This window comes from Oryctolagus cuniculus, chromosome 4 (assembly GCF_051225735.1).
Source record: "Oryctolagus cuniculus isolate XC-2025 breed Fujian yellow rabbit chromosome 4, ASM5122573v1, whole genome shotgun sequence".
Taxonomy (NCBI): domain Eukaryota; kingdom Metazoa; phylum Chordata; class Mammalia; order Lagomorpha; family Leporidae; genus Oryctolagus; species Oryctolagus cuniculus.
This window is the reverse complement of record NC_142870.1, coordinates 170,901,639-170,925,237: the sequence shown is the minus strand read 5'-3', so window position 1 is coordinate 170,925,237 and position 23,599 is coordinate 170,901,639. Positions and strand designations below refer to the sequence as shown.

The window sequence follows — 23,599 nt, the reverse complement described above, 5'->3', positions numbered from 1 at the left end:
GTAACAGGCTCCTAACAGAACTCCCTGCATTGCCTGGGCATCTCTGCAGTCTTCCTTCAAGTCCCAACCAGAATGACCCTTTCAAAAGCAAACACATGTCAGGTCATCTCTCCTATCTTCTACAATTCTGTTCCTTGCTTACTCCCTTTTATCCACATTGGCTACTAGACAGTCCCTTGAACACTGAAACCCTCCTGTCTCAAGTTCTTTGCATCCATTTGTCTGCCTGAAATGCTCTTCTCACAATGACAATTGGCTCAACTCCTCCATTCTTCATTGTCAAATTATGAGGCAGCCCTTTTTCTACTCTCACTAAAATCACCCTCCTTTCTTCCTCTTTCCTGCTTTGGTTCTGCTCTTCATAATGTCTCACATCTGACCTGATACTGACCTGTTCATTACCTGTATCCTCCATTAGGAGAGAGGATAGAGTCAATTCCTTGAGGGAAGAAATTTTGTTTTGCTCAGTGTAATATCCACAGCAATTAGAAGAATTCCAGGCATGCAGTAGTGCTCAATGAATGTTTACTCTGTGCTAATTAGAATGCGTGTATCAGGCAGCATTAGAAATGACAACACAGAGGAGCAGAAAGCCATCATGGTTAAGATGGCAGACTCACGTCCAAATGCCAACGTGAAATTCTGTATCCAGTATTTAATGGCAGTGTGATCTGATTAAGCCTCTCTGTACCTCTGATTAGCATCTACACAAGGGAAATGGCATTAGTATCCACATCAAAGGAATATCATGAGGACCAAATTTAACCCATGCATATAAAGTATTCAGAATAGGGCTTGTGACATAATGAGCTCTTAAGTAATGTTATTGATTCCCCTGGTTAATAAACTAATAGCAAGGCTTTCATTGTACTACTTTTATCATCATTGAATGTTTCCAGTGCTTTATCATCCGCAAAGGAATTTTTACACAAATTACCATACTCCATTCTTACAGCTACCCTGTGAGTTATGACACATCAGACGTAAGACTGAGGCACAGGGATGTAAAAATCAGCACGAGTACACAAGTGCATACACACAGAGATGTTCTACTTGTTAAACTCCTGTTTGCCCTTCATTCCCTCTCCCCACATCATACCTCAAAGCCTTGCCTGACCGTCCTTGTTCCAGGCAGGCATGTGGCGTTGCCTTGACCTCCTTTCCCCACTGCTCTTGCTACAGAACTTGATGTATAAACTTCTTACAATCGCGTCTCCCCCGTTGGCTCTAAGCCCATCCCAGGAAGGAATCACGACTTTCACACCCTGGTGCTCTGCATGTGCTAGGAGCTCCATAATTCCCTCCTTTAATGTAGCATAGTTAACCAGAATTCATTTTTCTTTGACTTTAAAAACAGTTGCATTTGCTGCAATTGAAGATGGCCCTGTCCTTCCAAAAGTGCTACTGTAAACTAATCCTTGAAGAGTATCATATATGTGCCACCTTATTCTTTGTCTATCTGAATGCCCCCAGTAATGTCTGCCAACAGCTTTGGTGGACAATGTCTACATTCTCTCTTCTGCCATCGTCTAGGTAAACACTTGTACTCATTGTTCCCCAACCCCTCAGAGTGCTCCATACATCTTGCCCTGTCACCTGGGGCACTCTGCACCAGGAAACTTTGCTGTGTTCATCTCCCTTTTGCACCTTTTGTGTTTAGAAGGCACCAGCATTGCTTCCAGAGACTTCAGTGTTTTGCTGATGAATGAGAATAGCTCTCAAAGTTTTAGTTGAAGTCTTCTATCCCTGGGACTCAGCTCCATGTCCACAGGTGCCAGTCAGGAAGGCATATCTTAGTATGAGATTTTCACTTAAGATGGCTAGTTCCTCTAACAACAAATCATCACTATATAGGCCAAGCTTGTGGGCACGAACATCAACCAATTCCTCTAGGATGAGCCTTTCTTAGATAGAAGCCTGAGTTGCTTCTGTTTTACCTAAAATATACCCGAAAAGTCAGCCTTCCTGGAATGCAAAGTTGGATTGTTCCCTCACTGCAAAGTGAATAGATGAGCAAGGGATAGACAGACCATCATCCGTTTGATCCAGCAGCCCAGGCCTTTTGCATTTACCTTGCTGTCCTGTCCCTTTTCCTGCATCTGGATGCCAAAATAAAAAACACCAGCCATGATGCACAAGTCATGAATTCAATGCCGGTTAGTTTATGAATAGCAGTGCCAAACACTGAAAGCTGTTAGTTTCAGTCCTTAACTCCAGCACCTATCTGAAGATATCTGTGATATGTTTGTCCTGATTTTTTATACTTATCAAGGAAAATGGCATTTCTAAGAAGAAAGCTGTTTAGAAATAATGTCTCTTAGAAGGTCAAAAAACAACATCTTTTGGCAACATTAATATAACTAGCAGGGAACAACTAGAAAAGGGGCATGTAATTGTCTCCTCTGCTGAGAGCTCCATGAGCCTTTTATGTGTCCCTAACTTCCCCAAAACTTTGAGAAGTCCATACCAGTAGAAAAAAAGGTTAAAATGTGTTCACATGCTAGGGCACCTAGTGCAACCATCTAGGTCCAATCTACCATTTTTCATATGGTAAATTGTGAAATACCTGCCATTTTCCACCTCTCTGTGCCCACACTGTTGTGCTTTGCGATATAATGGTAGTATAATAGTGTGCAATGTGATTTATCTCCCCTCCCCTTGAGTGTAACCTGGACTTGTGCCTTGCCTTGGTCAAGAGCATACAGAAGTGATGGAGTGTGATGACCAATATGTAACAACCACCAAAGCAGAATCAAACTCTCTAGCTCCAAAGAAGATACTCTTTCACATACGTCTACCTCACCAAGAGGCTGAAATTTCATTTCCCATAATGAAAGCAACACAAAGAAGGGCCACATTCTTCTGACCGAGAGTTTGTCACATAACCTGCTTTACCAAAGATTCTTATAGCAGCAGATATGATCAGTTTCCTGTCTCAAAGTCTTCAGTCCTCTCACGTGACGAGCATTCTAACCCTTACACCTCTAACTGGAGGCCATGGGTCTCTGCTACAGAGCTTTTCCCCTGTCTACTGGAGCCCATTCTGCTAGTTTATAGCACAACAGAAGTGCAGGAGAGTCAACAACTCTGCAGGCTAGATCAAAGGTTATTACATAAATACACTGGCTCACTCAACCCGGGAAAGGGAAAACTATCAAGCATGTTTGACACAGTCTTTCAGTGTTTTCAGTTTGATTGAGCTGGCAGCAGGACACGCTATGGGAGTATGGCCTTTATTGTTTCTTTCCTTTTCCCCTCTTGCTTCCTCACTCCTCTGCCTGAGATCACCTCACAAACTCTTTGCGATCACATCTTTGTCCCAAGATCTGCTTCTGAGGGAACTCATCTGAAACATTGGATAAAGCCAAAGGTCAGCAATTTTCTTTCTTCATAAAAAACCAGACGGGAGGCCAGCATTGAGGTATAGCAGATAAAGCTGTTGCTTACAATTCTAGCTTCCCACACAGGAACCAGTCCCTGCCCCAGTTGCTCCACTTCTGATGCAGCTCCCTGCTAAATGACATAGGAAAGCAGCAGGAAGCTGGCTCAAGTACTTGAGCCCCTGTCCCCCACATGGGAGATCCAAATGAAGAGCCTAGCTTGCTGACTTTGGCCTGACCCGGCCCTGGCCACTGTGGCCATTTGGAGAGTAAACCAGGGATTGAAGACCTCTCTCTGTGTGTAACTCTTTCAAATAAATAAGTCAGTCTTTAAAAAAAAAAAAAAAAAAAAAAAAAAAAAAAAAAAAAAAAAAAAAAGAGAGACCAGACAGGGATGGATGTTTGGTCTATTGGTTAAGATGTTGCTCAAGATGACTACATCCCAAACTGAAGTGCCTGGTTCAACCTCTGGCTCAACTTCTGACTCCAGACTCCTGCCATTTTGTGCCCTGTGAGGGAGCAAGTAGCAACAACGGGTCGGATCCCTGCCACCCAGATGAGAGACCTGAACTGAGTTCCTGGCTCCTGGACTCAGACTTGCCCAGCCTTGCATGTTGCAGGCATTTGGGGAATGAGAAAACTATAGGCTCCTGAGATCAGTTAGGAGATACATTTGCCTTTCTCTCTCTCCCTCTCTCTCCCTCCCCATCTTTTATTCTAAGAAAATAAAATGAAATAAAATCTTTTCAAAAAAGCCAGATGGTAAATAGGTCAGTGGGTCATATGGTTTCCATTAAAAACACTCAGTTCTGATGTTGTAACATAAAAGCATAGATAATACTTCAGTAAACATACATTGATGCATTCCAATAAAACTTCATTTACAAAACTAATAAGCAATGGGACACATTTAGCCCATGTTTATAGTTTCTTTATTCTTCTGATAAATTAACAAGATAATCCTGGCTAACTTACAGAAAGGGGAAGTTACTGGATGGATATTAGATAATGATTAAAGGAAAACTGAGAAAACTAGAATCGGAAAGTAACCAGAGCAGGGACTCTAGGAAGCATCAAATAATGATGAATTCTTTGGAGCATGCCCCCAGAGGTAATCTATTCCTACTGAATTTTCTGCTTTTGAAACTTTCCAACTAAGGGCTCTTAGGATAGAGGGACCACCTGACATGGTGTGTGCTAGGAGTCCACTCCTTGCCTCAGGGGTGTTCAGTACAACAACCTGTAATTGAAAATCTCAACAGATCACATGCAATGGGAAGAGATATTTCCCCTGTGGAAATAAGGGTGATAATGTCCAAAAACGAGGAATTGAATGATTGATGGTCACCAAAAAAAAAAAAAAAAAAAAAAAAATTCCACCACATTTGATGGTCTGCTGTTTTGTGAGTCTTCTATGCTATGTTGATTCCACTTTAACACAAACTGTGTTTTTACACTGGCCATGTGGTCATTGTATTTGTTTTGTTTTCCTTCTCAATGTTAACCCTCTTCTTGAAGTTCCTTATCATTCTCCAGAACCACTAAGGTTAGGAGAGTTTATCTAGTAAGTGATATAAATAATTCACTTCCCAGAAGAACTCAGTTTTTTATTTTACAGCCCTGACAAATATTGAGAGAGTGCATGCATAACATTTTTGCCCCTCACTTCCATCCCTTGCCTTGGGGCTGAGTATTCTCGCATGAGGCCTTGGAAGTCCCCTCGGGGTTCCTCTATCCTAAACCACATCTTAGAAGGCAGTACTTTCCTATTCTTTGAACAAATCAGCATGGGGATCTATAACTTTTCCAGAAAATTAAATTATGGAATAAAACTGAGCTGTCCAAATGCTAATACTAACTTACCACTCTTGTTATAGCCCCCCAAAATGTGTCCTCCATTATATTCTCAATATCAATACAGAGTCACAGTTTTTGTAGACCAATCTTAGGATACAAGTCTTGCATATAGCAATGCTAAATGGATCTGTGACATTTTATAGCATTTTTTAAGTGACTTAGGATAAATGTCACTAGGCTATTGGAAAAGTACATGGATGACCTTTAAAATGATCATTAACTAGCTCTTTTCTTGTCCAAACATGACCTTCTGCCCTGCTATACAAACTCCAGATGTTACGCTTATCTGAACCTGACCACCCTAATTAGCATGTGCCTAGTCTTACTTAGACCGTCTCATGTTCAGAGTTAGAGAAGTTGTCTATCAAGTGGTACTCATTGTAATGGGGTTTGACTTTTGTAACCCACTCAGCCTTCCATTTTCATTGTGTTCAAGAGAAAACCTAGGTGGGCTGGTCACAGATGTATTAATATATATATATATATATATATGTTACTTATTGAAACTATTATTAGGCTGGTGCCCACGGCTCACTAGGCTAATCCTCCACCTAGCGGCACCGGCACACCGGGTTCTAGTCCCAGTTGGGGCGCCGGATTCTGTCCCGGTTGCCCCTCTTCCAGGCCAGCTCTCTGCTGTGGCCAGGGAGTGCAGTGGAGGATGGCCCAAGTGCTTGGGCCCTGCACCCCATGAGAGACCAGGATAAGTACCTGGCTCCTGCCATCGGATCAGTGCGGTGCGCCAGCTGCAGCACGCCAGCCGCGGCGGCCATTGGAGGGTGAACCAATGGCAAAAGGAAGACCTTTCTCTCTGTCTCTCTCTCTCACTGTCCACTCCGCCTGTCAAAAAAAAAAAAAAAAAGAGAGAGAGAGAGAGAAAACCTAGGTGGGTTGGTCACAGATGTATTGAAAAAAATGTTACTTATTGAAACTATTATTAAATAGTTTCACCTGTTTCTATGTTTTAAATGTGGCTACAAAACATTTAACATTACAAGGGCAGGAATTTAGTCTACAGGCTAAACCAAGGTCAACATGTTCTTAATATGTTCACATCCAGGTACGTAAGATTAGCTGGGTATGATGCCTGGCTCTGGCACCTGACTCCAGTTTCCTGCTAATGCAGATGCTGGGAGGCAGCATTAGTGGCTCAAGTAATTGAGTTTCTGGCATCATATGTGGAAGACCTGGATCACGTTCCCAACTCAAACTTCCAACCAGCTTAGTCATGATTGAACACTGTAGGTATTTTAGGAGTGAACCAGCAGATAAGAGCTTCTCTCTCTCTCTCTTTCTCTCTCTCAAACAAAAGTTTAAAAAAAGAAAATGTAGAAATGTAGAGTTCCATGTGTTATCAACTTTATATTTCTATTGTACATTATTGATTATTGATTACCATTGTCACTGTGCCTATAGTGTACAGAGAACTTAACACTTATTTTATATTTTTGTGAATTCTGGGCACATTTGCAACACATATGAAGGCTTCTGTTTACATAGGACAGCTATGGGTCCCCATGATCACTCAGAGTTGGCTGCTATTCTTCCCTAGATCATTTTGTCATGGAGTAAAGAAAGAAAGATGAGATCATACCAAGCTACGTTATTAATAATATTCATTACAGAGGTTACACAATTGCAGTGCTGTTGTATATGACACAATTATGTATGTCATATACAAACTGTGTGTGACCACATGAGACACAAAGCACAATCATCTTTCCTACCAGACTAATTACAGGGCTGATGTTTGGTTGTTCGGCCGTTTTTATCTAATGCTCAAAAGGCTGTCTTGTTACAAAATGTAAGTGCAGTTGACTTTTCTTTGTTAACCTATGGCTCCAAAGAATCTTTCCTGTGAAAACAGCCAATGTCAAAACTCAAGATTTTCGAAGTTGGGGCTGTGAGCTTACTCAGAGGAGTTGGTACACAAAGAATAGGAGAGAAGGAATGAGGAAAGAAGAGAACATTTGAATCATAGTTTTCATCTCTAAAGGATGACGGAACTTGAACTAGATTTCTCAGTGAGCTTTATTTTTTTTTTTCAGTTTCCACACTTACTAACATGAAAGATTCCACACATGCTTATAATGAGCCATGGGATCCATTGAAGGGCATTTACCCTCAGCCAAGAACAGCTATAGCACCTCTATCAACATGGAGACCTGAGAGTTTAAACAAGTGCACAAGCCCTACTCAACCCTAACAGTCATCCATCTAGCAAAGATGCAGAGCCTGGTGCAAGCACACATCTACAGAAATGCTAATGTTTCCAAACTTCTCTGGTTGTTCCCTGCAATAATAATTCACTTCCATGCCCCACATGTTGTTCTAATCATGTTAGGCTACCTTTTAAGTGTGAACAGATTTTCAATACCATGGTGCTGAACAAATAAGAGTAACTGCCATGTCATTTTACCATTTTGCTGTTATCTATTGTGTTTGCACAATTTGAGTTCTCTTCAATACACATTTTCCTTTGCAGAAAACTTACAAAATTATTTTTTGTGTATGGATTTGGTTAAAAGCTAACAAAGGCTAGGAAGTCACTTAGGAAATCACTTAGCATTGCACAGTGCTGGCCGCAAACACACATAAAGGGGAGCACTCTTGCCCTTAAGGGGTCATGGGTATCTGACATTTAGCCTGAGAGAGGAAACTGCTCTCAATCTGTACATTAATTATATATTAGAAAGCTTTAAGTTCTCTGTGTGCTTTGGATGGTCGGTATTTTAAATAGAACTTCTACAACATTCTTTTTGCAAGTCAATAGTTGGCCTTTTGGTGCTTAAGTCTTACCGATTTGTAGATCACTTTTCCACCCATGATGCTTTCCAGAGTTGTGAGCTCCTGGTCCTGCTGTGGCTCTACCACTCAATTTTGAGTCTCTAACTACCACGAAGTATTTTCACTGGAACCAGTGTTTCAGTTCCTTTGCTCCACAAGAATCATTAAGATTACCTGATTAATTCATGTGCCAGTGCTGAGACAGAGAGAGAGACGGAGGGTGGGGGGGAGAGACTTTACACCCACCGCAGCCAGGTCTGGGATAGATCCAAATAGGAACTCCATCTTGTCTCCCACAAGGCAGCCAGGGGCCCAGTTACTATGGCCATTTACTGCTGCTCTCCCAGAAGCGTTAGAGGAGAGCTAGATCAGATGTAGAGCAGGGGGACCCCAATCAGACTCTGATATGGGATGCTGGCTTGTTAAGCAGTGGCTTATCTCACTATGCCACACCGCAGGTCCACTTTGGTCTATTTTTAAGGCAAAGGAAGAGAATATCAGCCTGCAATCAACACGTCACATGGAATGTAAACCCCTCCCTTACAGCCCCCTTTCAGCTTTATGTTGATTTCTGCCAACTTACATCCCAACTCCATTCTCCCCAAGACCTGGATCACTCCCAACCTTCACATTCCCCTACCCTTAATTCATACTGGGAATGCGTTTGCTGTTCTTATGCTCTTATTGAAGAGCGGAATGCTTCAAGTGTAAAGACCCCAGGGCTGAAGTCCGAGCACCCAGCATTGCTCTCTCACTCCACCACTTTCTTGAGTATATTACCTAACTTCTCGAAGCTTCAATTTTCTTTGCACTAAAACACGATAATGGCTGTAGGAAGCAGTTGGCAGAAAGTTGTCTCTTAATAAACGTTCAATCTAGAATCTTCTTCTTCTCAGGACTTCGTACACTTTCTACACTTAAGCCAAAATGCCAAGACTCACTGAACACACATTTCTTTGCTTATTTTTTCAGCTTTCTTGAGAAATATAACTGACAAATAAAATTTATGTATTTGAGGTATACATCGTGACAGTGATGGCTTGACATACATGCGTATTGTAATAAAGATTTCCACAAATTCGTTAAAATGTATATCATTTCACATAATTTCTTTATTGTCTGTGTGTGTGTGTGTGTGTGCCTATGGGGAACAATATTTAAGATCTACTCTCTCAGTAAATTTCAAGTATACAACACACTATGGTTACTTTCCAATCTCCCATTCTGCCTGCTTGGTTTGTAACTGTGCAGAACTGTCACACAAGGCATTTTTGTCCTTCTTTGTGTCTCGTTTTTGCCTCTTCTACTATTCAATTCCTCGTCAGCTCCTTTTATTGGCACTATTTTCCTCCAAGACAAATCATCCTTTCATTTGTTTCAGTGCTGTGTTGTTTTGTTCTCTTCTCCACTTGATTCCAACAAACGCACCTGCTTTCCTAACTCTCTTGGGGCTGTGATTCATCCAGGTCCCCTCAACCTGTTGGTTCCCTCATCAGCCAGTCTCTGTTGAATGTTAGCCACTAAGAGCTCACAACCACACTCTCCTGAAAGTTCTCTCTGCTAATTGGAGCTACTTCACTCAGAAATATGTGGAAAGTTACGGCTTCCTTGTGGGTTCAGCCATTAAACTGTGGCCGACTGAGACAGAGGAGCCAAAGGCCAGTACTCTTGTCTCCTCGTGTGCTTTATTAAAGCCATAGTTCAGCTACACCCACAGCTTTGCTTGCCTTCTTCCCTGCTATATCCTGCTTCCCTCAATTCCTCTTTACAATATTTATCTTAAATCACTATATCAATAAATAATTATATAAAAGTCCCTGTCTCTCCTTATTTGGGGGAGATCCTGGGCTCAGATGATTGCCATCAACTTTTCTCCCTCATTACCTTTTCCCATAACTTTCAAAATTCATTTGTCCCATCATCTTTGACCATCTTCGATCTTACAACTGATAGAACACACATTGTCTCTCTTCAGAGAAAGTCACTCATTTATCTTTAGAGGCTTTATCTTTTGAAACCTTTCTACAATTTCTTGGCACCTATTCTAAAATGTCCCATTTGACCAACTAGGTTAATCCCTCCTCAACCAGAAAATACAGATACAGAAATGTTAACTACCAAAACACACAACCATTATAAGTTTCAAAGTTGGTTTTCACATGTGAACCTATCAATCTCTCATTGTTCATTTACAAACCCCCTTGATGATAATGGCCTTGGGGAGGGGGTGGAGAAAATCTGTCTGTTTTGTGGCTCAACCATCTTTGTTCTCTGACACAGACAGTCCCCATATTTCAAGTTCTGAAGTCTTTAATTAGGATCTCAGCCGATGGTTCTGTTTTGTGCCTCTCTGGGATTCACAACATGGTCTATGTATGGGACACTTTGGCAAAAGAATTCTGATTTGTTCTCCCTCTCTCTCTCTCTCTCTCTCTCTCTCTGTCTCTCCCCTTTCCCCCCTCCCATTCTTACTTTCAAATAAATGAGTGTCTTTTAAAAAGCATTAAAAAGAGGGCTAGTGTTGTGGCACAGCAAGTTAAGCTGTTGGTTGCAGTGCCAGCACCCTGTATCAGACTGTTAGTCAGAGTCCCAGCTGATCCACTTCCAATCCAGCTTCCTGCCAATGCACCTGGGAAAGGAACAGCTGACAGTCCAAGTACTTGGGCCCCTTCCACTCATGTGGGATACAAGGATGAAGAGTTCCTGGCTCCTGGCTTTGATCTGACCCAGATCTGGTTGCTGTAGCCACTTGGGGAGTAAACCAGTGGGTGAAGATTCTCAATCTCTCTGTCTCTATCTCTCTCTACCCACATACACACACACTCTCTTTCTCTGTCTCTGTCTCTCTGCCTTTCAAATAAATAAATAAATCTTTTTAAAAACAAAAAACACTCTAATTACACATATATTTGGGAAAACATACCCCAGATGTCCCCATTGGCATTCCCCTCTGGCATATATGCACAGAGTGTAGGCAAACCATTTATACTTCCAGATGCATAGAAGCAGCAGAGAGGAGGAACAGAAGACACAGCCTCACTAACTTGTTACAGTCATTGGTCTATCCAAAAACAGCTTCTCATTCTCCAGTCCCCTCTGTGGTGTACCATTAACCAAACTCAGCATCAACTGAAACGTGGCATCCTGTCTCCTGTATGGCATTCCTGGGTATTTAAAGGTTAAATTCCTATAGACTTTTGGAAAATTCTCTGAGCAAAAACCTCTGTTTCCCAACAAACTCAACAAAACCTGGCCCAGATTGCTGTGCAGATAAATGACTTGACATAGCCATCTTTCAAGTGTTTGAGGATGTGATGCGTTTACCTGTGATCACGGGGCTTCTTTACATTCAGGCTCTGGCCTGTCTTCTTCCTTGCAGAGAGTACATATAAAACCTATTTTCTTTCACCTTTTTTTAATTAATAGGAACACTTCCCAGAGGATTAAGTCTTTTAAAAATTTAATGGAGTCACTGAGCTCTGGAGTTGCTTTGCCACGATACAGCTTCATAATTGTGTTCTTTTTAGCTCTTATAATTGTGACTACAATGTGCATACATACTAGAAAGTTAAATGGGCTGAAACATGATAATACAAAGGTAGGTTTATGAAAAGCAGGGTGTGTAGCCTCAGCTCTTTCTTCTAACCTGCCTACATTATAAGCATAGGCTTGTCTGTCTATGAGATCTTTCACTTTTCCACGAAAAGTTGCAGTGGACTTGGAAGAACAACCCCACATCTGGAACAGGGCCAAAGTGAAAATGAAACTTGTTCTTCCTTGTGATGAATGAAGCTCCAGAAGCAGCCTTCTCTCTCAGTGGTTCTGCAAATCTGAGAGCACTGGCAACTCCCCCATGCTGCACAGGTGAATGAGGAGACCATGTTCTCAGACTTCAGAAAATGAAATCAACAAGGCACTACAGTCTACTGAAAAGACATGAGAATGACTTCTCTTGATAATCTGAAGAGCTTTCACCTTTTCTGGTGATGCTAATGCCATAAGTGTGTGGCTGAGCTCTCTCTACCATTCTATGTGGGAATAAATGCAATTTGGATTTCAGTGATAAGCTATTGCATTTTTCTTTCGAAGTTAAAATTTTGATGAATTATTGAATAAAATAGAAACATGTAGTTAAGATGAAAATGATGACAATCTTGAAAATCGAGAAGACATGTATCAAGTATCAAGAGAACAGAAATAAACCAGTGGTGGACATTGTTTTGAGGTTTGCTATCATTAATTTTCTGGACTCTTACAACTGTAAATGAATGTCTTGCATAACTAATAAATTTCTCATTACAAAAATATCCAAGTACAAGTCAGATGACATCCTGCAATAAAGTGTACTGTTTAAGCAATTCATGCCAGATCTCTTCTAATGTTGAAAATCTATAATGCTAAGATTGGTAAACATACACAAGACTAGAGTTAAAGGGGGCGGGTTTACCACAGAGTAACCAACACTCTGAACAAAGAATCTAATGAACTGTGATCCAGTTATGTTGAGATATTGACTTTCTTCTTATAGTGCTGAAGGTAAGTAAAGGCCTCTGAGTTCTCTTTTTTGGTAAATCTCCATAAAAAAATTATGCCAGTTGAACTACAGAATTTAGAAAAATATATCCTCTGGCTTTTATGGAGACCTAATATTCATGTTGTGGCCTTGTTCACCAGGGAGCTGCTATGCTCATTTGCCTTTGGCAATATGTCAATATTGTTGACAAACCCCTTGACAAGTATTCTATATGGCAGCAAGCACATGGACGCTAATCCGTTCCATCTTATCAAAGTCCGCAATGGCATAAAATGTATAAAAGTTTCAAGACTGCTACTTTGCAATCTACTTTATGTTTTATACTGAGCAGTAATGTAACTCCAAGTTCCTCCATGCCTGAAGCAAAATCTTATGTCCTGGGGTATGCATAAAACAATTTATTTATAGAACCAGTTCACAATCTGTCAATCAACCAAACTCCAACCCTTCCTTGGCTCACTGTATTGTCTTACTAGGTCTCACTGGCAAAACCCATCATTCATTTTAGTCTCGTCCTCATCATTTTTTCATTTCCTGCATGATCTTCAAATAGAGTCCTCTCTAGATGCCTTGATTGAGCAATGGAATCTACCAACCTAGAATTTGCCCTGGAGAGCTAAAATTGCATTGGCCGGCGCCTCAGCTCAATAGGCTAATCCTCCACCTAGCGGCGCCAGCATACTGGGTTCTAGTCCCGGTCGGGGTGCCGGGTTCTTTCCTGGTTGCCCCTCTTCCAGGCCAGCTCTCTGCTGTGGCCCGGGAAGGTAGTGGAGAATGGCCCAAGTCCTTGGGCCCTGCACCCCATGGGAGACCAGGATAAGTACCTGGCTCCTGCCTTTGGATCAGCGCGGAGCGCCGGCCACAGCAGCCATTGGAGGGTGAACCAATGGCAAAAAGGAAGACCTTTCTCTCTGTCTCTCTCTCTCACTGTCCACTCTGCCTGTCAAAAATAAAAAGAACTAAAATTGCATAAATGATAGAATAAATTAGAAGTAATAGTAATAAAATATATTAGGAGGCTGTTAGAGTGTCCACAATTCTCCAATGCAATTTTTAAGATTTATTATCCAAAAGGCCCAGTGACAGAGAAAGGGGAGAGACAGAGGAAAAAAGAGGTCTTCTCTCCTGAAAGCTGTAGATGCCATTGCTCAATTATTTGCTCCCACGAAACTTATGTAAGAGTTGAAGTCCTAAGAATAAAATACAGTACGAAGTTTGTACCTTCAAAATTAGTACTAAAAACAGTATATCCATAATCAGTGAAAGCACCCATCTTGGTTAAATATTTAGCGAATTGTTTAACATGAAAACTGTTATGATCTCAGATTTGAGCTTCTCTTCACAGCACACACTGAGGTTCCTCAATGCAGAGATGAGAAGTGTATTTCTTCTTTCTCTATTCTTTTGTTGTTTTTGAATAAGCTGAACTGAATTAATTCAGTGTTTTTGTCAAATAATGCTAAGTTCTTTTGCAATGAGTTACTAGATTGGTCCAAATGCTGATTAAAGTAATCCTCTGTCATAAAATCAACAAACAAGTAATGTGTATAATTGATCTCTTTCTTCATTTTTTGAGTGTGCAATCTATTGAGTGAATTCACATTAAGACATACTTTACCTTCAGCACATATTTCACTTATTCTCTCTTTACTGTGGTTTATTTTTTTATCATTTCATTTGCCACTCAATGTCTGGTATTACTGTGTATGTCTGCATGTGTATTCATTTGTTTGCATCTTGTCTGTTTCTTCAGAGACACTGAAAATTCTTTTGACTCAAGCAATGTCACTAGCTTTGTTTACCCCCATATTCTTAATTGCCAAAACATACTGGTGTGCAATAAGCCTCAATAAATATTTGTGGAAGAAAGGGGAGAAGGAAAGAGGGAAGGAAGAAGGGTGGAATATAGGGAAGAAGGTAGGGAGATGGAATAGAGAGAGGGCGGAAGGAAACAGAGATGCCTGGTGTACACAAACACATGTTGTGAAAAATTTTCTGTTAGGGAGAGAAGCTAGTTAAAATGAAAATATTCTCTGAAAGACACAAACTGTCAAAATTGGCTCAAATAATTTAATATGATCAGATCTGTAACAAGTAAAGAGACGGAACTGAGAGTCAAAAGCTTCCTACAAATGAAAGCCAAAGCCTACATGGTTTCATTAGAGAATTGTACCAATTGTTTAAAGAGACACAAACACCAATTCTTATAGAACTCTTCCAAACATAAAAAATGAAAGAGGTAATACGTCTCAATTCGTTTTTAGAGCTGGCCTGGAAGAGGGGCAACCAGGACAGAATCCAGCACCCCAACCGGGACTAGAACCTGGGGTGCCGGCGCCGCAAGGCGGAGGATTAGCCTATTGATCCGCGGCGCCGGCCGCATTATCTTTTAATTCCATTTTTTTCATGAACTTTTTGGAATTTTCTCATAGATGCAAAAATTCTTAACTAAATACAAGCAAGCATAATATAGAGACATATAAAAAAGTTTAGAAGTACCAAGGGTACTCCATCCCAAGAGTGCAAAGTTGACTTAATATAGAGGAGTTAATCAGTATAAAGCACCATATTGATTAACACAAATGATCATCTCAGCCATGCAGAAAAAGCATTTACAACATCAAACACCCTTTCATGATGAAGAATGAACAACCAATTGGAAATAAAAGGACATTTCCTCAGACTGACATAAGCCATCCATAAAAATTCAAGATAACACCAAACCTAACAGCAAAAGATTAAATGTGTTTCTGCTAAGTCCTGGGGCAAGACACAGGTGTTCATGTCTCCCATATTTGAAATCATACGAGAGTTTCAATACAGGGAAATTAGCCTAGAAAAAGAAAAGCACAGAAAACATCCAGATTGGAAATGAAGAAACAGAAAAATGTCTGTTTACAGATGAAACAATCTTCTATGCAGAAAATGCTAAGGAAACTCCAAGTTAAAAATAACTGAAGTTAATGAATGAACTGAGCAAGATTAAAAGGCAGAAGATAAATTCATGAATTGCTTAGAAAAGAAAATACCCAGGGTTCTAAATATAAAGTTATGAAAAACAGGGGGAAATACTAATTTCCTTGATAAGACCAGTACAGTGAAGACATCTGCTGAAATATCACATTGTACTCTATAAATACGTATAATTATTAGGTGTTAATCAAAATTGTGTTTAAAAAATGTATTTAAGGAGATGGAAATACTAATTCATCACACATTGATACATGTACCAAATAATTCATGCTGTACCCTATACATATGTAAAATTTAAATTAAATATATATATTTATATATCACATGTTCATGGATTAGAAGACTTAATTTTGTCATAATGTCAATATTCCCCCAATTGATCTGAAGATTCAAGGCAATCTTTATCAAAATATCAACTTCTTTTTGCACAGAACTTGGCAAACTGATCCTAAAATGCACACTAAAATTCAAAAGATGCAGAATAGCAAAACAATCTTGACAAAGAACAAAGTTGGGGGACTCACACTTTCTGAATTCAAAACTTATTACATGGTAACAATAATCAAGGCAGGGTGGTAGCAGCATAAGGATAGACCTATAGAACAACTGAACAGAACTCAGACTCCAGAAATCAACCTCTGTGTTTATGGCCAATTAATTTTCAGCAAAGGTGCCAAAACAATTCAATGGGGAAAGAATAATCTTTTTTTTTAAATTTGTTTGACAGATAGAGTTAGACAGTGAGAGAGAGAGAGACAGAGAGAAAGGTCTTCTTTCCTTTGGTTCATTCCCCAAATGACTGCTATGGCTAGTGCTGTGCTGATCTGAAGTCAGGAGCCAGGTGAGGTGCTTCTTCCTGGTCTCCCATGCGGGTGCAGGGCCCAAGCACTTGGGCCATCCTCCACTGCACTCCCGGGCCACAGCAGAGAGCTGGACTGGAAGAGGAGCAACCGGGACAGAATCCAGCACCCCGACTGGGACTAGAACCCGGAGTACTGGCGCCACAGGCAGAGGATTTACCAAATGAGCCACAGTACCAACCCCAAGGATAATCTCTTTAACAAATGGTGCTGTAACAACTGAACAGAAAATATTGAATTTGCTCTTCTAACTCATACCACATATGAAAATCAGCTGAAAATGGACTCCAGATTAGATGCATACGCTAAGATAATAAGACTCTTAGAAGAAACCAAGGAACAATTCTTCATGACCTCTGATTAGACAATGGCTTCTAAATTTGATACCCAAAACACAAATAACAAAAGAAAAAAAGAGATATAGTGGACTTCATTAAAGTAACTTTTTTTTTTTTTTACATTTCAAGAGACTCCAAGGAAGTGAAAAGATATCCCACAGAATAGGAGAAAATATTTATAAGTCTTTACATATCTGAAAAGTGCTTATAATCCTATGAGGAATTCAGATAACTCAGCTACAAAAAAAGATAAATGAATCAATTAAGAGTAAATGAAATGCTTCTCATGTCCAAAAATATATTTGAAAAGTTCCACAATATTTGTCATTAGAGAGATGCAAATAAAAACACAAAGTAAGCTAAAATATATAGCACAGCAAGTTTTAAAGAAGTTTTAAAGAAATTATTTAATGATGGCAGAGTTGTAAAATGGTGTAGCCATTGGCCAGCGCCGCGGCTCAATAGGCTAATCCTCCACCTGCGGCACTGGCACACCAGGTTCTAGTCCCAGTCGGGGAGCCGGATTCTGTCCCGGTTGCCCCTCTTCCAGGCCAGCTCTCTGCTGTGGCCCAGGAAGGCAGTAGAGGATGGCCCAAGTGCTTGGGCCCTGCACCTGCATGGGAGACCAGGATAAGCACCTGGCTCCTGGCTTCGGATCAGCACAGTGCGCCGGCCACAGTGCGCCGACTGCAGCAGCCACTGGGGGGTGAACCAATGATAAAGGAAGACCTTTCTCTCTGTATCTCTCTCTCTCTCACTGTCCACTCTGCCTGTCAAAAAAAAAAAAAAAAATGGTGTAGCCACTGTAGAAAACAACAAAGTCAACATTGTCGCTCCCCCTCTTCATGGAGGAACGACACAGGACCTTGCCTAGGCTTCATATCCGAGTCACGGCACCATTATGTCGATCCCCCTCTTCGTGGAGGAAAGACACAGGACCCTGCGCTGTTCTTTTGTCTGCTCGGCCCTTCCCGGGTTTGCTGCTGGTTCTTCCCGGGTTGGCTACCGACCCTTCACCTCCGTGGAAGGGCGGTTCCCCCTGCCACATTCCCCACTTCCACAGGGGAGCGGCACACCGCCGGCCGGCTCTCTCGGGGGCTGCACAGGTGTTCCCCTTAGATGTTCCTGGTGCATGTTGTCTCTCTCCTCCTTTATAGTCCTCTCCCACCAATCCTAACTCGGCTGCCCACACGCCGAGTACGCTGCTCTCCTCCAATCAGGAGCAGGTCCTGCAGCTTGTCAAGTTGGTGAGAGGCAGCTGGGTAGAAGCTGTTTACTCCTCTCCCAGCGCCATATTGTGGGAGAGCAGATGCATAGAATAAGTCTTAATTCCAGTAACTCAGTCCAGTCCGGGTTGCTCCCCACAAACATAAAATCCTAAGACCTCCCTCTTCAGATTCCTATTTATGTGCCCAAAAGAATTTCAAACATTCATTCATCTACACAAAACTTTCACAACAGCACTATTTATAATACTGAGAGGGTAGACACAAGTTGAAATGTCTATCAAGTGGCTGGTGCCGCAGCTCACTAGGCTAATCCTCCGCCTGCGGCGCCGGCACACCGGGTTCTAGTCCTGGTCAGGGCACCGGATTCTGTCCCGGTTGCCCCTCTTCCAGGCCAGCTCTCTGCTGTGGCCAGGGAGTGCAGTGGAGGATGGCCCAAGTGCTTGGGCCCTGCACCCCATGGGAGACCAGGATAAGTACCTGGCTCCTGCCATCGGATCAGTGCGGTGCGCCAGCTGCAGCACGCCAGCCGCGGCGGCCATTGGAGGGTGAACCAACAGCAAAGGAAGACCTTTCTCTCTGCCTCTCTCTCTTTCACTATCCACTCTGCCTGTCAGAAAAAAAAAAAAGAAAGAAAGAAAAAAAGAAAAAAAAGAAATGTCTATCAAGTGACAAATGGATTGACAAAATTTGGCATACCCATTCCATGGAATATCATTCAGTCATATATTTGGTACAACATGGATGAACCTTGGAAAGGTTATACTAAGTGAAATAAACTAGTCCCATATTGTGTGGATTCATTTCTGTGACATGTCAAGAGTAAGTATATCTGTAGAGGCAGAAAAGAAAGAAAAGGACATTTTAAAAATATTTTATAAGAAAAACAAGAATGCATTTCATGGTTTCATCAGAGGAGTCATCAGAGTGAGGGAATCTATTGATATATAGTATGCTATTTCCACAATGAAATGGGAACATTGACTTATTGAACGGGGGTGTCAATACAGTGAGAGAAAGCAAAAGGATATTGGAATTCTACAAGCATGAGGAATGTACATCATCCATCAGGATGTTCAGCCCTCAAAGCTGACACAGTGACGGGCAAAGAGCCGACACTCAGAACCTGTTTGCCACAGTGAATAATTTCAGCCAATTACACTACAATAGCAAGAAGACAGCATTGCCATTATTTTGTTTGGGGAAAATTACTCATGTACTGTTTCTGGTGTGTATTTGGATGATCTGCGAGTCTTTTCTTCCAGGTCAGTACCCTGTGAACATTATCATACATGCCTCCTGGTGTGCATGTGAATGGTTTCTCAAGGTACATATTTAAAAGGGAAACTGTTGGGTCCTAGAGTGTACGAATGTTCAACCTCACAAGACAGGACCAACCTGCTCATGTGTTCTTCCATAAAGCACAAGCGCTTCTCTGGAGGGAGGAAAGGGGACTTCTGTGTTCTTCAGTGAAGTCCCACACATCCCCGTCTCTTCTTCCAATCCTCCTGCCACGTACTTCCTGGCTTACAGTCCCGTAGTGTTAAGTGCTAGAGAGACCCCACAAGTGTGAGGACAATTCTTCTGACGGATGAGGAATCAGATGCAGTGAGGATAAAATAGCATGTTCAGTATCACAGAGCTAAGCAGCTAGGTGAAGCAGGGTTAGAACATATCTACTGATTCTCTTTGCTTTTCACCTCCCGTAACTTCCCCACATCCTCCTAGAAAGTAGGAAGAATGGGAGACAAGAACAGTGTTGTTACAGAAATCAGAACTGTGTTAGCCATAACGTTTAGCTGATTCTGCCAAGATGAGGAGAACGGCCCCATTCACAATACTTGTAGGACTCCAGTGATTGATTCTTCACAAAAAAGAAACTAGATTTTGAGTCACAATTAAGTTACACTTTATTTAGTCACGGAAGGGGCCCATGACTATAATGTGGTATACTGGGTGGCAGAAGCGATAGATTTGAGTCCCAGCTCCGTAACATTACATCTGAAGGATCTTGTGCAAAGCAACAAAACCTCCCCAAAGGCTCCACTTTCTCTTCTATTGACTTCACGTCAGCTGCCCCCCCAACCCTGTTGGTAAGAGGACAACAACACAAAGCACACCTCTATTTCAAGGTTTCACAGGAGCTCTCCACAAAGTTCATGAAAAATACATGCTATGAAAACACTAGGCATAAATTTCAGCATTATTTTTCACCAAAATAAGCTTATCTTTTAACCTCATTTTCCAAAAATTTATCAAAGCACCTTTATCACATCTGATTTGGTGTGTAATTATCCCTTTAAAAATGTTCATTACAGGACTAGTGCTGTGGCATGGTAGGCGAACGCTCCGCCTGTGGCACCAGCATCCCATTGGGCACAAGTTGGTGTCTCCGTTGCTCCTCTTCCAATCCAGCCCTCTGCCTGCATCCTGGGAAAGTAGTGGAAGATGGCCCAAGTGCTAGAGGCAATGCACCCACATGGGAAGCCCAGGGTAATCTCCTGGCTCCTGGCTTCAGATCGGCCCAGCTCTGGCCATTGTGGTCATCTGGGGAGTGAACCAGGGGATGGAAGACCTTTCTCTTTGTCTCTCCCTCTCTCTGTAACTCTACCTCTCAAATAAATAAAAATAAAATCTTTTTTAAAAATTAAAAAATAAAAATATTCATTACATAAATATATCATGAATGCAGTTACTGGAATTTAACGGTATTATATACACAATATTATTAATCTGAACAAATAAAACAAATATTATATACTCACAAATAAATCTCAATACTACTTATCACTGGCATCAAAATTTGGGGACCCAAAATGAAAAACTTATAAGATCATATCTTAATAATGACATCAAAAAGTAAAGCTGATATTTTGAGATTAGAACATTGTAATGAAGGGTTTGAGTATGAATCCAAAGCTCAAAATTAGGTTGTAATTCAGCAAGGGATACATGCCTCTAGAGCCTGAAAGTGTCCTTTCTACTCCTTTCCACCTCTCAACCTGCCAGGCTGCATCCAAACTGTCAAGAAAAGAAAACTGAATGCACAATGGAGTCTCTGTGATCAATAGAGAAAGTAGCATCCATGGAAGAAACCACGGAAATTATGGGACATGTACTCTACAGAATACTATACAGAGTAAAAAAACAATGAAATCCAGTCATTTGCAACAAAATGGAGGAATCTGGAACACATCAGGCTGAGTAAAATAAGCCAGTCCCAAAGGGACAAATATCATATGTTCTCCCTGATCGGTGACAACTAACTGAGCACCTAAAAGGAAACCTGCTGAAGTGAAATGGACACTATGAGAAACAGTGACTTGATCAGCCCTTGTCCTGACTGTTGATGTACAACTTAATACTTTATCCCTTTTAGTATTTGTTCGTTCTACTTAATACCATTGGTTGAACTCTTTAATTAACACACAATTATTCTTAGGTGTTTAAATTTAACTGAAAAGTGATCTCTGTTAAATATAAGAATAAGAATAAGAGAGGGAGAAGTACAGTTCAGCACATGCTCACTCGGACTTACCCCTAATGGTAGAGCTAGAAACGTGCCAGGGGATTCCAAATCAATCCCATCAAGGTGGCATGTACCAATGCCATCTTATTAGTCAAAGTGATCAGTGTAAGTTCATAATTGATCATAATGATAGGATTAAGAGTCAAAGGGATCACATAAACAAGACCAGTGTCTGCTAATAACTGATATAATTAAAAAGGAGAGAATGATCCAACATGGGAAGCAGGATACACAGCAGACTCATAGAATAGCAGATGTCATAAACAGTACTCTGACCTCAGAATCAGCCCTTAAGGCATTCAGATCTGGCTAAAAAGCCCATGAGAGTTTCTCAGTCATGGAAAGCCAAGATGCCGTGGACCTAAATGAAAGATCTCTGTGAGTGAGATCCTAGTGGTAAGAACAGGCCATCAAAGAAGGAGGTACCTTTCTCTGAAGGGAGGAGAGAACTTCCACTTTGATTATGGCCTTCTCTTATTAAGATCAGAGTTTATGAACTCAACAGGTTTCCACAGCCTTGGCAGCTCATGACAAGACCCTCGGGTGATTACTGATATAAATAAGAGTTTCAATTGTTAAATCAACAACAGGAGTCACTGTGCACCTGCTACCTATGTGGGATCTCTGTCCTTAATGTGCTGTACTATGCGAATTAATGGTAAAACTATTACTCAAACAGTACTCTATACTTTGTGCGTCTGTGTGGGTACAAACTGTTGAAATCTTTACTTACTATATACTAAGTTGATCATCTGTTTATAAAGATAATAGAAAATGAATCTTGATTAAGAATGGGATGAGAGAGGGAGTGGGAGATGGGATGGTTGCAGGTGAGAGGGAGGTTATGGGGGAAAAAGCCGCTGTAATCCAAAAGTGTACTTTGGAAATTTTTATTAAATAAAAGTTGAAAAAAAATAAAGGGTTTATGGAAGGGATTTAAGAGAGAGGTTGCTGTAGCTATATAAGAATCGTTATGATGCAATCTTGATACAATTACATGAAGTTGCATTTATACATAAAAACTAGTTTTACATGTAAAACCAGAAATCTGATTAATATCAGTTGATTGTATCAATGTCAATTTCTGTTTGTGATGTTGCATTGTGGTTACGTATGATGCTACCTTTGAGGGAAACTGGATGAAGGATACATGTGAACCTACAATTATTTTAAAATAAAAAGTTAGAGAATGATAAAAAAAAGAAGTTCATGGATATGTATATTAAGAAAAATATGCTGGACTTCAAAGTATTTTACACAAAAATAAACTTATCTCTTCGTTCCAATTACAATGAAAAAAAAATCCAACAGCTTCCCCACTCCATAAGAAAGGGTACAGGGGCCGGCGCTGTGGTGTAGCGGGTAAAACTGCTACCAAGCAGTGCATCCCCTTTGGGCACCTGGTCAAGTCCCAGCTGCTCCACTTCTGATCCAGCTCTCTGTTGTGGCCTGGGAAAGCACTAGAAGATGGTTCAAGGCCTTGGGCCCTACACCCATGTGGGAAACCTGGAAGAAGCTCCTGGCTCCCGGCTTTGGATTGGCACAGCTCCAGCCATTGGGGCCAACTGCGGAATGAACCAGCAGATGAAGACCTCTCTCTCTCTGTCTCTCCTTCTCTCTCTGTGTAACTCTGACTTTCAAATAATAAATAAATAAATGTTTAAAAGAAAAAGAAAGAAAGACTACATACTCCCACACCCATTCACAACTGAGATCTGGGTTGAAACTTCTAGACCAATTCTTCGCTGGGCAATAGGGAAATTTTCTCTCAGTCCTGTTTCTACTTGTCTTTCTCTTTTTCCTCTGATATTGCTGTCATGCTTTGAATCAACCCAAAATTTGCATTTGAGTTGTAACCTAGATTTAAACCAGTGCTGAGGGTAGAGGAATTAGGAGAGCAAGACCTTATCTAAAGTCCAGGACCTTTGGAATCAGGAAGGCAAACTTCAGAAAATAATAAAATTACCCTGGACTTGATTTGCCTAAGTTTGTACAAAGATCTTTTAAGGAATTTCACAGGGAATAAGGGCAGCTGGGGAGGAGGAGGATTTGGGTTTTCCTAGGTACTCTAGCCAGATAATTTTGAGTGGGAAATGTTGAACAGTTTTCAAAGGA

General features: G+C 41.1%; 1 long non-coding RNA gene across 1 annotated transcript in view; it reads right to left on the bottom strand.

The window, feature by feature from the left end:
* LOC138849411 (uncharacterized) overlaps positions 1-23,599 on the bottom strand; it is a 410,778-nt gene that overhangs the window by 110,835 nt on the left and 276,344 nt on the right. The gene's annotated exons all lie outside the window — the stretch shown is intronic.